General features: G+C 38.6%; 2 long non-coding RNA genes across 3 annotated transcripts; both read left to right on the forward strand.

Annotated features, from left to right (window-relative positions):
• The first annotated feature begins 6,728 nt into the window (after nucleotides 1–6,728).
• On the forward strand, nucleotides 6,729–9,173 carry LOC143876441 (uncharacterized). 2 transcript variants are annotated; one of them, XR_013250384.1, is made up of 3 exons: nucleotides 6,729–7,619; nucleotides 7,759–8,810; nucleotides 8,923–9,173. It is a non-coding gene; the product is annotated as an uncharacterized LOC143876441 (long non-coding RNA). The 2 variants fall into 2 exon arrangements; XR_013250383.1 differs by having other exon boundaries at nucleotides 7,759–9,173.
• Nucleotides 9,174–11,004: 1,831 nt separating this feature from the next.
• LOC143876442 (uncharacterized) lies at nucleotides 11,005–12,494 on the forward strand. Its single transcript, XR_013250385.1, has 2 exons — nucleotides 11,005–11,446; nucleotides 11,600–12,494. It is a non-coding gene; the product is annotated as an uncharacterized LOC143876442 (long non-coding RNA).
• Nucleotides 12,495–14,141: the final 1,647 nt, after the last annotated feature.

The raw sequence follows: 14,141 nt of genomic DNA on the forward strand, positions 1-14,141 counted from the left end.
ATAACTATCCTCAAAGAGTCTTTCCTTGATACTGGAGAGAAAGTCTCTTTGTAGTCTATTCCCTCTTTCTGAGTGAACCCCTTAGCGACTAGTCTATTCCCTCTTTCAATCCCGCCCTTAGAGTCTCTTTTGGTCTTGAAGACCCATTTATAGTCTACAGGCTTGACCCCTTTAGGTAACTCGGTGAGTTCCCAGACACAGTTCTTTTCCATCGAAAGCAACTCATCCTTCATGGCTTCAAGCCACTGAGCTGATCGGTCACTATTTATGGCCTGACCAAATGAAAGTGGATTATTATCCATTTCACCGTCGTAGTCACACTCGTTTAAATAGACAATATAGTCATCTGAGATGGCTGACCTCCTCTCTCTCTGTGTGATCTACGCACAGGTTGCTCAGCGACAATCGTCGTTGGAGCATAAGGAATGTGGGACGAAACCTCCAATGTGCCATCTGGTGCAACAATATCCTCAGGTGGAGGAATCGACACTACTCTTTCTTGGATTACCGGTATTGGAACAAATACCCGGTTCTCCTCACAAGCAAGTGACCTAAGCACAGAACAAACACTGAGATCACCATCCTCTAAGAATACAGCGTATCTAGTCTCTACAATCCGGGTGCTATGAGTAGAACTATAGTACCTATAACCCTTAGACCGTTCAGGGTAACCTATGAAGTAACAAGAGATGGTCCTAGCGTCTAACTTTCTCAACTGTGGGTTATATATTTTGGCTTCAGCCATACAGCCCCAAACTTGCAAATATCCTAAATTAGGCTTTTTACCGGCCCATAACTCATAAGGGTTCTTAGCCACAACTTTACTCGGTACACGGTTTAGGATATGAACGGCTGTTTTCAATGCTTCTCCCCACAAGGACTCAGGCAATGGTGAATTGCAAATCATGCTCCTCACCATATCCATAAGAGTACGGTTTCGTCTCTCAGCAACACCATTTTGCTCAGGTGTACCTGGCATCGTGTACTGAGCGACAATACCGTTCTCCTGCAGGTAAAGTGCGAACGCACCTGGACTGTGGCCCGTATCGGAATATCTGCCATAGTACTCCCCACCTCTATCGAACCTCACAACCTTAATCTTTCGGTCAAGTTGTAACTCAATCTCAGCCTTATAGATCTTAAAGGTATCCACTGCTTCCGACTTTTCTTTGATGAGATAGACGTAGCTAAAACGTGAAAAGTCATCGATAAAGGTAATGAAATATCTCTTGCCACTTAGGGCAGGAGTAGGAAATGGCCCACAGATATCAGTGTGAATAACTTCTAACAGGCGGATACTCCTAGTGGCGCACTTCTTACTAGTTTTGGTTTGTTTACCCTTAAGACACTGTCTACAAATTCCGAAATCAGAAAAGTCAAGAGGAGGAAGAACTTCATCCTTCACCAGTCTTCCCATACGACTAATGGAAATGTGGCCTAAACGCTTATGCCACAAACTGGAAGAGTTTTCATCAACTTGACCTCGTTTATTGCCACGGTAACTGATTTCCTCATTCACATGCATGGATAACAAAGAATGTGCAAACGAGCTATCTAAATTAATCATATATAGATTGCCCACAAGAGGACCAGAACCAACAACATTGGAATCATGGAGTAATGTAAAACCTTTATTCCCAAACTTAAATTCAAATCCAAAGGAATCAAGTTTGGATACAGATACAAGGTTTCTGCTCATGGCAGGTACATAAAATGTGTCTTCCAAATACATAACGAAGCCACTATCTAATACAAGACAAAAAGTGCCAATAGCCTTGACGTCTGCTTCTACTCCATTTCTCATCTTAATGGTTCGCTCCCCCTTCCTGAGTCTCCGTCTCTCTTGAAATCCCTGCAAGGAATTCGAGATGTGAATAGTTGAACCTGTATCTATATCCACCAGGTATTTCTAGGAGCATCTACAAGGAAAGATTCATGACAAACAAAAACTGAATTATGACTTTTCTTATGCAACTACTCTTCATACTTGGAGCACTCTTTCTTTAAGTGACCAAGTTTCTTACAGAAATGACACCTAATGCGACTTTTCATCCCACCAGTCAAGCCCTGCTGAACCGAACCACTTGCTACCTTCTTCTTGCCTTTCCCAAAGCCCATTCATTTGGTTTTCTTCTTGAAGTGACCCTTCGATGTTCCCTCTGTGGTGTAATGAGCACTTTCAGGTTGCTCGATCTTCAACCTCTCTTCTTCTTGAACACACATGGCTATGAGTTCACTCATTTCCCACTTCTCTTTCTGCGTATTGTAATTAATTTTAAATGGAGTAAACTGCGCAGGAAGAGATGTCATGATGAAATGAACAAGGAAACCCTCAGAGATCTCCATGTTCATTTTCTCTAGCTGGGAGGCCATGTCATTCATTCGCATAATGTGCTCTCTCACACCACTACTACCATTGTACTTCATAGTGATCATCTCCATCATCAGTGTACTGGCAAGAGCCTTAGACGATCCCTTAAACTGATCCTCTACTGCCTGTAATTACTCTCTAGCAGTAAATTCCTCATTTTCCTCTGAGTCGGGAATGCCTCCTCGGATAGAGGTAGAGATCGTGCTTTTCATAATCATAAGGCTCATGCGGTTTGACCGTCCCATTTTTCATAGGTAGCCAAATCTGCAGCAATACTTTCATTAGAAGGCACTTCAGGTTTGTCATTCCTAAGTGCATAATCTAGGTCCAAACACCCTAAGACTATGTGAATATGATCCTTCCATTTTCCAAAATTAGTCCCACTCAAAACCTCAATCCCGGACAAATAACTAGAGATAGAACTAGGGTTCAATGTTGTAAACGAAAAAGACAGACAGTTACAATTTTGCTCACTATCTAAGACACCATTTAAATCCACAAAAGGAGTTTATTCAGTAAAATCCATGATTTAATGTAATCCAACTTTAAAATAAATGACTAAAGTAAACAGAAACACAAAATACATAAGTGTGTTCTTGATGGAACACCCGGTGTGTTACCGTGGGATGTCCGTTGGGCCATGCTACGATACACAATTGGTTCCATTTTTAAGTCAATTTATCTTTCGGGAAGTCAGTTGGATTGCCTGGAATCACAGAAACACATAAATGTGATTCTAGGGAGACACCAGCGTATCATCATGGGTCGTCCGTTGGGCCGTGCCACGACACACAATTGGTTCTCATCAATGAGACTAACTAGGGCCAAATAACTCTATATTTAAGGTACACATCACCGTTGGGCAGAAGCGCAACCCCAAACCAAGTTATCCAGGCCTAGCCCTCTCACACCGCCTATTTGTGCAAAGCAACAGTCATCCGTTGGGCTGAGTGTTGCTCTTGGACAAATAGACGCAACTTAAAGTGGTTTTTGTAGTTCATAATGTGTCACTATATGCGACACTATTCTTTATTTAAACCACTAACCCTAAGCGATTCCGTTTCCCAGACGGAATCAAGTTTCATAATATATCAAAATCAATGCATAAGGATTTTGAAAGATATACACAACCAATTCAATAACCAAAAGACAAAGGTTTTAGGTATATTTGACAAAACCAATGCGTTTTCAAGTCAAAATTTTGGTCCCATAGATGGTTATATAGAATCGCCAAATATTTGACTCAAAACCAAACTTTAAAAATCCAAAGTTTTGAAAATTATACTGTAACTTTGAAAACCAAGTTTCAAAACCCAAGACCGATGTCAAAAATAGGTTCAGGAGGGTCAAAAACCCCAAGAACCGGTCCTATATTGGTCACAATATAAAAATAATGGCTGAAACGGCCAAAATGATGATTGGGTTGGGTCGGTTCTGATTTTGTAAGGTTAGGTGGGTTGTGACAGCATCACGACTCATCAGGACACGTTGGTGACGCCGTATAATATAAATATTATATTACACATGCAACATTGTTCATCACGTCATCTTTATTATTATTATTTTTAATTGTGCAATACCGTTCATGCTTTGAATGGCCACAAACACTATTCATCCCATTATAATAATAGCTCTTTTGACTCTTCCCATATAGAATTGAACGGTCACACAGGATACACTATTCATCCCATTATAATAATAGCAGTTTTGACTCTTCCCATATAGAATTCCTAATATGCCCTTAGTAGGCAATCCGAATTCAAAAAACAGGTGGAGTGCAAGTATGAAAACAGGGAGTGTGAGTATAATTATTCATGCCCTTTTAAACTATAACATTGTTCATCGTCTTCCTTGGCAATAAAATATTATTATTTCTGTAAAATTTTTCAGAAAAAACCGAAAAAAACTACAAATTTCGATTTCATTTTCTGGGTTCGTTTGACATCAGATTTAGGAACCGTTTGTTCCATTAGACTCGTCTCTCGACAAACTTCACATCCATGCCGGAAAATCTCTGGTCGGAGCAACTGTTTTTCGGCAGCACGCCGTTTTCCGGCGATGTAAAAAAATCCCAAAAAAAATAAAATTTCACAAACTCTATTTCAATCGGATTTTCTCGCCGTTTTCTCGCTAGAACCGTGGCTCTGATACCACATATTAGTATTCGATACAATATGAACACTGGCAACGGATCTTAGCTATTCAACATTGAGAAAATCACAGATAACAATATGGAATAAATTGAAATGAGAAAAAGACATACCGGAAGCCATGAATCTTGTTTTTCTCAATGTTGAATCGCTAAGATCCGTTGCCGGTGTTCATATTGTATCGAACACTAACAGTGTTGAGATAGGGGTAGCAAGTGGGCGAGGGAAAGAATTGAGAGGAAATGGGAAAGATGTGCGAAGTGGCTGGAAAATAAGGAAAACAAGAACTCTATTTTGAGTATAGTTTGGCTTCCATATTTTAAGCCACTTCTCTGTCACTAATGCCCTCTTATTTGTCTCCCTCTCCCTTCCTCTTGTCCCTCTCCCATTACTTAATAAACTAATATTCCATTGAAAAATCTTTCATGGCTACCAAACATGTCCAATGATCTTCTCGATAGTTGGGGTTCTCCCCTGTTTCGTTTCTTGATTAATGAATTTTTTACCATTCAAAAAAAAAAAATGCACCTTAATTTAGGCTTGTTAGGGTTGGGGTCCATATGGAGGCTTTTGAGCAGTTCGATTATCTTCCGCCTTAAGCCTCTCTCTATCTTTGCTGTCTTTCCTCTTTTCCTTTGTATTTTCTTTGTTAATTCTTTTCCTCTATGTTGTTTGCAACCATTCTCGGTCTTTTTCTAATGAATTTTTTGACCATTTATAAAAACAAAATAAACAGCCTTGCTAGAGAAGTGGTCATCATCTCAGGTTGTCAATAGGAGGAAACTTAGAGGGACTAGTAGGGGCTTTCGACTATTGGGTCTTGTTTGTTTTAGATTTTGAGAATCGATTTTGACTCAAAACTGATTTTGAGAATCAATTTAGCAGTGTTCTTAATCTGCAATCTATTGTTATTATAAATGCTAAGTTATTGCTGCTATTATATAATCCATGTTTCCACTTTCAAGCAAGACTTCAGGTTGAGTTCCTAGTAATGATATTCCGCTTACCTAGTGAGAAGCTTCATCTAGTATAATTTCGTCCCTCTCGATTTAAAAATGTTAAAATCGGTAGAAAAATACTAGAAAGGCTATCCTCTGGAGTTATATATGGTGCCCATGGCACTTGCACATATCTTTTTTAAAATAAAATACAATGGGCCCCACTCTATCATTTCTTTTTTGGAACCAACATTGATAGACTGTGTCCCTAAAATCATCTCCATAGGATGTTCTTAGTGTTGGTGCAACAAATAGAGAAAACTATAAAATGACAACTGCAATAATATGATCTTAGAGAAAGATGGAAAGACCAAACCGAATATAGATGATCCTCAATATATGTAGAACTGCTGTACGTCTTTGAACGTTTCGCTTAAGATGTTATTCGGCCCTATTCCGGTGCAAGGATATGACAACCAAACCTTCTTCAGGATTAACAACTAAGTGTTGATGTGTACCTACCAAACACTTTAAAAGCAAAGCTTCGAGTCTCTCTAGTTAAGCAAATCGGGCTCTACACAACACTTTGAAGCTTTTTGTGTGGACCTTAATCTCACACAGAAATGGTGGAACAAATACACCAAAAATATGAGACACACCCTGGTTGGCTTTTCCTTTCTCACACTACAACAATGGTAGATAACCTTTCTCCTTTCTCTTTTCTCTTTTCTCACTATTAGAAAAGCTGTACTTTTTCTCTCTTAATAAAAGCTAGCCAAGAGTCTTCATTTTTTGGAATCACCTGTAATGAGAACACTAAAGGCACACTATTAGTGAGAAAACCAAAGAGTCATCATTAATGGAATACAAATAGTCAACTAGAAAAGCTAACTCTCTTGTCCTTTTGTGAATGATTTTCGAGTACCAAGGAACATGAAAATACACCTTGAAGCCTCAGTTCTTTTATTAATATTTGAAACTTAATTTTGGATACAAAATCCAACACTTAGCACCCTAATTTAGAGTTTTCTATGATGCACCGTTCCTCTGTAGATATGAAGGTTAGATCATCCTGTGGATATAATTTTCAAGGCACAGCCTATTTGTGTTGTGGCCCAAGAAATGAATGGTTTGGATCATTGAATGGAGTGGGCTCCATCGTATATATATATTTTAAAAAAATACTTGTATGTATGTGGGAACACAAATGTTCTGGGCCACATGTGTGCCACTTGTATATGATAGGCTCTACTAAAGATACAAGTTCTGGCAATCGGATCCTAGCCCTTATTTGTCTACTAGATCAACGGTCTTGACTCATGTCCCCATGGGAGGCCCAATGATGATCGTCAGTATTAATTATCAATGTGATCTTCTCGATCGTGGTTGGACTCCATATCTGGACTAAAAATAAGTGAAAACCTTATCTTGGCCACGCCAACTTTGTAGCATGATTCAAATCCTTTTTCAAAGGGCCCTAGAAACTTAAATAGATGATCCTAACGTTGGACCAGAGGGGTTGATTAGGAAAAACTAATCAACGATCTAGATTCAAGTTTCAAGTGGAATGGTAATATATGTACGAGAGGGAAGGTTTTTTTTTATGTGAAAAAAGATAATGAAGACACTTGTGTTTTAGGAATGTCACAAACAGCCTATCTCAATGGTGGCACGTGTACCAAATTAAGGGCAAATATGTTATTTTATAAAAGTTAAGAAGGGTTCAGATTCTGTTCCTGGGTCCTTGAATGAGGCTTGATGGATCAAATTAGGAACGCACGATCATGATATTCTGAAGGGTTTTTGGCCGACTTGTTGCTGACCAATCGGATCGAATCTTGCATGTAAAATTTGTTGGAATGAAACCAATAAAGTTAGTGGTCAAGGTTAATTTCCAACAAAATTATACGTGTGTCTATCAGAAAGGAGCCTAAAAGCCACCCGAATTTTCAGTATTTCCCTAGGTTTGCCTATTTCAGGAAGCCTATAGAAATCCTCAACGTAGATTTGACTCTATTCCTATCCTCAAACTTCTATATAAAGACCTAAAAACCCTTCCTTTTCTTGCGAGGGCTTCTTTCATCGCCTCTGCCTACTCTCTCAATTTAAGAAAGTGTGCTGTCGTCCCAAAATCCAAAATCAATCGCTACACTGCGAGAGGTAATCTTCTTTGTTTGGAAATACTTTTCTCTTTACAAGAGCTTGTATTTGTTATGGACTGTTTTATCATATTTTTTTTTCTCGGATCTGGTGTATTTCTTACTTGTATACAAATTTTTGTTCCTTCTTGATGGTGCAGAATAGAAGCAAAGGAGGAATATGTGAGCGATTTGGTATAAAAACTGAAGCCACTAGCCTCCAACGTAGACCGTTTTTTTGGAGGAGCAGAGGAACAGAACTCTCCAAGATAAAAAGAAATTGGACCCATCTCAAATCAGAGATTGTTTAGATCTGCATGTGAATTGGTGAGAAAAAGGTGAAGAGATTGCTTTCCCCTTCCATTTCCACGTGAGTTTCATTTTGTAATAAGTTAGGCTTTCGGATGGAGGTGATGGTGAGGAACTTGAGGCAAGGAGCATCAAAGCTTGCAATTTGGAACAAAGATAAAGAGTGTATAACAAATATGTGCGTGAAAGAGAATATCCAAATAACATTTACATAAATTATCGATGGAACAGGTGATATAGGAAATATGAAACCTACGAAGATGGATTCGTAATTTTAAATTACGACTCTACACATTAAGCTGAATTATAAGGGCCTAATTATAAGCTCATTTAATTTTCAGAAATGGGTTTCTTCGATCGTTTGAGCAGTCTTCATGCCTTATTCTTTTAGCCATTTATTCATATGTCATATTGCTTGCAAGGAGTATAACAAGCAAACAAAGCCTTCTCTATATTGACCTCCCTTTTAACATGGTGTGATCATTCTTAATGGGGTGGTTGGGCATCGTATTCAAAGCAGACATAAACTAGGTATCCAACCTGTTAGCCATTGGTCTAATCATCAGATTCTTGGACACTCTCACAACATTCAACGGCTCGAATTAGAAAATGCTTAATGTGAGGGTCGTGAGGTAACTTATGCCTTCAAAAAGAAGAGGAAGAACTACCTTGCACCTGATTAATGTCAGTTTCGTTAGAGATTGACAGAAGTATGCATCAGTAGAAAATTGATAGGAAATCATCGAATCATCGAGTTCCAGATCTTGGATGCCTTTTTCACAAAGAAAGAGGTCAAACTCATCGAAATCTAGATACTACATCTGTGGATGGGAGCTCAACGGGAATTCAAGATGTGATCCACAACGTACACCCATTTTCTCATCTCAACCTCGTGTATTATAAGGTTTGTGTCAATTTCCAAGGAAGGGATGGAACACTGAAGATATCTCCATCTCTTGGATAGAACAGATGTTCTCACTGCTTCTCTTAATGGAATTTGCGTGTTTTGGATGTAGGTTTGGACAAATGTAAGATTTACAAGACAGGCACGATGCTTGCGGGTTTTGGTTGTGGGTTTGGACAAATGTAAGAGTTACAAGATATTGGTAAGAAAATTGTAAGTAAAATGTGATCTTTTATTAGAGGTATGTTTTTTTGGATTTAAAAATAATATCTTCTTACTTTTGTTGAGTTATTATAATTGGTTGTTGGATTTGAAGTAATATTTAGAGCTTAAGATAATGATATGTTTGATAACACTTTTGAATTGATGTGTACTCAAATAACTTTGTGATATTGTAGTGGTAATGAATTTGCAGGAACTATTGGAGAAGATCATCTCCTTCAATCATAGAACAAAATCATTAAATCCTCAAGGAGCACTAATAGAGAATAGAGCAATGATAAAGGGAACCCTTGTGAAAAATAGCCACAAGGGCGCCCCTATTGGTCCACAGTATCTGTCAATCGGAATTACCACTCAATCTAGTTTCTCTTTTCTTGTTTGATAAAGCAATTAATGCCTATTTATTTCCGTTTTTAACAAAACACAGCTCTTATCTCTTTTTTGGGTTTTGCTTTGGAAAAGAAAATTCACTCATGTTTTGATAGAAAAACCAAAAAACATTTGTAGAAGTCTCAAACAACGTGAAAATTGATTGTGAATTTTCTTTTCCAAAGCACCTTAACAAGTGCCCTTAGCAAAACCCCTCTTTTTTTGTATTGGCCATTTAATTCACCAACAATCTCTCTCCGACAATACCAAAGCTAGTCCATCGTCGTTCTTAACCCTCAAATATGTAGAGTTTCCTATAATCTGCTGATCATCCCACAGAGAAAATTTTCCTGGCACAACCTATTTACGTTGGGGAAAAAGAAATGAATGGTTTGGATCATCGAACGGAGTGGGCTCCACTGTATTTTGTTTTTGAAAGAAATACATATATGTGTGAGGGGACACCATATAAGTTCTAGGCCGAATCTGTGCTAAATTAACATGATTTGCTCTGCTGCAGATGTCGTGGATTGTCTCCATCTTGATTGGATGATCCTAGCCGTTGGATCTAATAGGAGTTGTTTACAGTTTTGTCAGGAGAAGGAAAAGCGATGGTTTTTTAGGGTTTAACATCCTGATGGATCTCCCTTGGCATGGGAGCAAGACCTTTATATTGCCATCTAGTTCAACGGTCTTCATTTCCCCATGAAGAAAAACTAATCAACGGTCTACATTAGAAATGACCCAAGCAGGCCTATCTTGATGTTGCCACGAGTACCAAAGTAAGGGCATATTGGTTATTTTATTAAAAAAAGAGAGAAGAAACTAATCAAAAATCAATTTTTAATAGAGAACGGCTAAGCATAAAGTATCATTTTGATAGAGGGTGCCAAATGCAGCCGGATACTTTGTGTATCAAATTAGCACCATACGATCAAGGTGTTCTCAAGGGTTTTTAGCCAAACAAGCTGCAGACCCAACGGATCCAAATTCATAGATATTGCGTGTGAAATAATAGAAACGAGCCTAACAGCTAGGGCTGCAACTCGGGTCGGGCGGGTAGGGTTTTGGAGAACCCAATCCTACCCGAGAAATATCTCGGGTCGGGTCGGGTCGGGTCGGGTTTTTTTTCGGAAAACCCATGATTCCCAAACCCGGCCCTACCCATGATAAATCTCAGGTTGGGTCGGGTCGGGTCGGATTTTTTCACGTTGACGCAATTTTTTAAGTAAAATTCTTGTTTGGCAAGGCAACTCAACTCATAGAAGCAGAAATTACACTCACATTACACTTGAATCAAACAATGATGTAATTACACTCACATTACACTTGAATCAAACAATGTTGTAATTACAATCAAACAATGCTGAATCAAACACATGAATCAACTCAACTCATAGAAGTAGAAATTACACTCACATACAATAAGGGTGCATGGGTTTTCACTTTTAACTAACAATAGAAAAAAATGTACATACTATAACATGTAACTTAGGTCGGGTCAGGTCGAGTCGGGCCCCTTCAAACCCTGCTCGACCCGAGATTCATGTGGGCTTTTGAATTCTCAACCCGGCTCAACCTAAAACTCATGAAACCTGAACCCAACCTATGCTATTTTCAGGTCGGGTCGATACGGTCGGGTAAAACCCGGCTGGAGTTGCAGCCCTACTAACAGCCACCGAATTTTTTTGCATTCCCTTACGTGGCGGAAATGCGAAGGCCGTTATGTCGTATTTGAAGAACCACTTTGTCCGTGTTGTGCGAATCTATTCCAATCTCAATAGATTTATGCCAAACTTTATCTCGCGGGTTTCGCTGCTACCAAGTCCTGCCCTAATACCGTAATAATTGTGCCTCTTTTAGTATAAGCCTCCAGAAATCTTCACCGTAGATTTGACTCATTCCTATCCTCAAGCTTCTTTATAAGGACCTCAAAACCCTACCTTTTCATGCAAGCGCTTCTTTCATCGCCTCTCTCTGCTCTCTCATCTTAGGAAAGTGTACTATCATCCCAAAATCCAAAATCAATCACCCGACTTCCAGAGGTAATCTTCTTTGTGTGGAAATATTTTTCTCTTTATAAGAGCTTGTACTTGTATTTGTTATATATGGACTGTTTTATCATTTTTTTTTTCTCAGATCTGGTGTATTTCTTACTTGTACTCAAATTTTTGTTCCTTTTTTATCGTGCATAATAGAAGCAAAGGAGGAATATGTGAGTGATTTGGTATAAAAACTGAAGCCACTAGCCTCCAACGTGGACGGTTTGTTGGAGGAGCAGAGGAAGAGAACTCTCCTAGACAAAAAGAAAATCGACCCATCTCAAGTCAGCGATTATTTAGATCTGCGTGTGAATTGGTGAGAAAAAGGTGAGGCGATTGTTTTCCCTTCCATTTCCGACGCGAGTTTCATTTTGTAATTGATTGGGCTTTTGGATGGAGATGATGGTGAGGAACTTGAGGCAAGTAGCGTCAAAGCTCGTAGTTTGGAACAAGGATAAAGAGTGTATAACAAATATGTGGGTGAAAGAGAACATCCACATAACATTTGCATAAATCATCCATGGATCAGGTGATATAGGAAATATGAAACTTACTCAGCTTGTTTACAACATGTATGAATTCGTAATTTTAAATTACGGCTCTTCTCGTTAAGCTATATTACAAGGGCCAATTCTAGGCTCATTTATTTTTCAGAAGTGGGTTTCTTTGATCGTTTGAGAAGGCTTAACATAAACTAGGTATCCAAAGATATCTCCCTATCTCAGTTTTGACAGATGTTCTCACTGCTTCTCTTAATGGAATTTGGGTAGCTTCCATGCTACGACTCCTTGTAAGCATGATATCTACAGGTTTTGGTTGTTTGTTTGGACAAATGTAAGAGTTCGAAGACATAGGCATGATGCTTGGAATTTGGGTACCTTCCATGCTAGGACTCCTTGGAGGCATGATATCTGCAGGTTTTGGTTATAGGTTTGGACAAATGTAAGAGTTCGAAGACATAGGGATGATGGTTGTGGGTTTGGACAAATGTAAGAGTTAGAAGATATTGGTAAGAAAATTGTAAAATAAAATAAAATGTGATATTTTATTAGAGGTGTGTTTTTTGCATTTAAAAATAATATATTCTTAATAGTGTTGAGTTATAATAATTGGTGGTTCGATTTGAAGTAATATTTAGAGCTTAAGATAATGATAAAGTCTGATAACACTTTTGATCAGATGCTTACTCGAATAACTTTGAGATATTTATTTGGGAATGATTAGGGCTGCAACTCGGGTCGGGCGGGTCGGGTTTTTGAGAACCCAACCCTACCCGAGAAATATCTCGGGTTGGGTTTTTTTCCCGAAAACCCATGATTCCCAAACCCGGCCCTACCCATGATAAATCTCGGGTCGGGTCGGGTTTTTTCACGTTGACGCAGTTTTTTAATGAAAGTTCTTGTTTGGCAAGGCAACTCAACTCATAGAAGTAGAAATTACACTCACATTACACTTGAATCAAACAATGTTGTAATTACAATCAAACAATGCTGAATCAAACACTTGAATTAACTCAGCTCATAGAAGCAGAAATTACACTCACATACATTAACAGTGGGTGCATGGGTTTTCACTTTTAACTGACAATAGAAAAAAATGTACATACTATAACTTATGTAACTCGGGTCGGGTCGGGTCGGGCTCCTTCAAACCCGGCTCGACCCGAGATTCATGCAGGCTTTTGAATGCTCAACCCGGCTCGACCCGAAACCCATGAAACCTGAACCCAACCCAGGCTATTTTCGGGTCGGGTTGATGCGGGTCGGGTAAAACCCGGCTCGAGTTGCAGCCCTAAATTTGTAGGAACAACATGAGAAGATCATAGCCTTCCACCGTAGAACAAATCATTAAATCCACAAGGAGCACTAATAGAGAATAGAGCAATGATAAAGGGAACCCTTGCAAAAAATAGTTGCATAGGCGCCCCTATTGGTCCACAGTATCTCTCAATCGGAATTACTGTATCTAGTTTCTCTTCCTTTTTTTTTGTTTGATATAGCAATTAAAGAAAATAGAGCAATGATAAACTGAAGGGAAACCTTGCAAAAAAATAGCAGCAAGGGCGTCCCTATTGTTCCACAGTATCTGTCAATCAAAATCACCACTCTAGTTTCTGTTTTTTTGTTTGATAAAGCAATTAATATGGATTTATTTTCGTTTTTAACAAAACACAGCTCTTATCATTTTTATATTGGCCATTTAATTCATCAACAATCTTTCTCCTCCAATACCAAAGCTAGTCCATCGTGTAGCCCACCTCCTTTTTGAGCTTGTTGAGATTGCTAGCTTCAAAGAAGCACTCCGCTGTTACAGAAAATGAGGCAATGACTAAAGCGAATATTATCCGAATCCGTTTAAAGCGAATATTATCCGAATCCGTTTATGAGATATCCGGCTCTTAGCGGATGCGAATCTGGTTAATGGTATATCCGATCCGTTTAACATCCGAATCCGAGAAGTACATCCTTTTTATTTATTATTAATAATATAATTAATATTTATTTTTAGTAATGACACACTATCCTTTGTTTCTAAAAGAAAAGTGAATTTTATTTTATTTTAAAGAACAAACAAAAACAAAAAATGTTTTGGGTGGGAAATGGAATGATCTCTCATCTTAAGGGGCACGCTTAGAGTTTGACATGGCTTCTTTATGAAGCAACAAATGTGGACTGTAGGATGAAAGAGACGAATGGAT

This window comes from Tasmannia lanceolata, unplaced genomic scaffold (assembly GCF_043159265.1).
Source record: "Tasmannia lanceolata isolate RefF3 unplaced genomic scaffold, GAP_Taslan_0.1 ptg000005l, whole genome shotgun sequence".
NCBI lineage: Eukaryota > Viridiplantae > Streptophyta > Magnoliopsida > Canellales > Winteraceae > Tasmannia > Tasmannia lanceolata.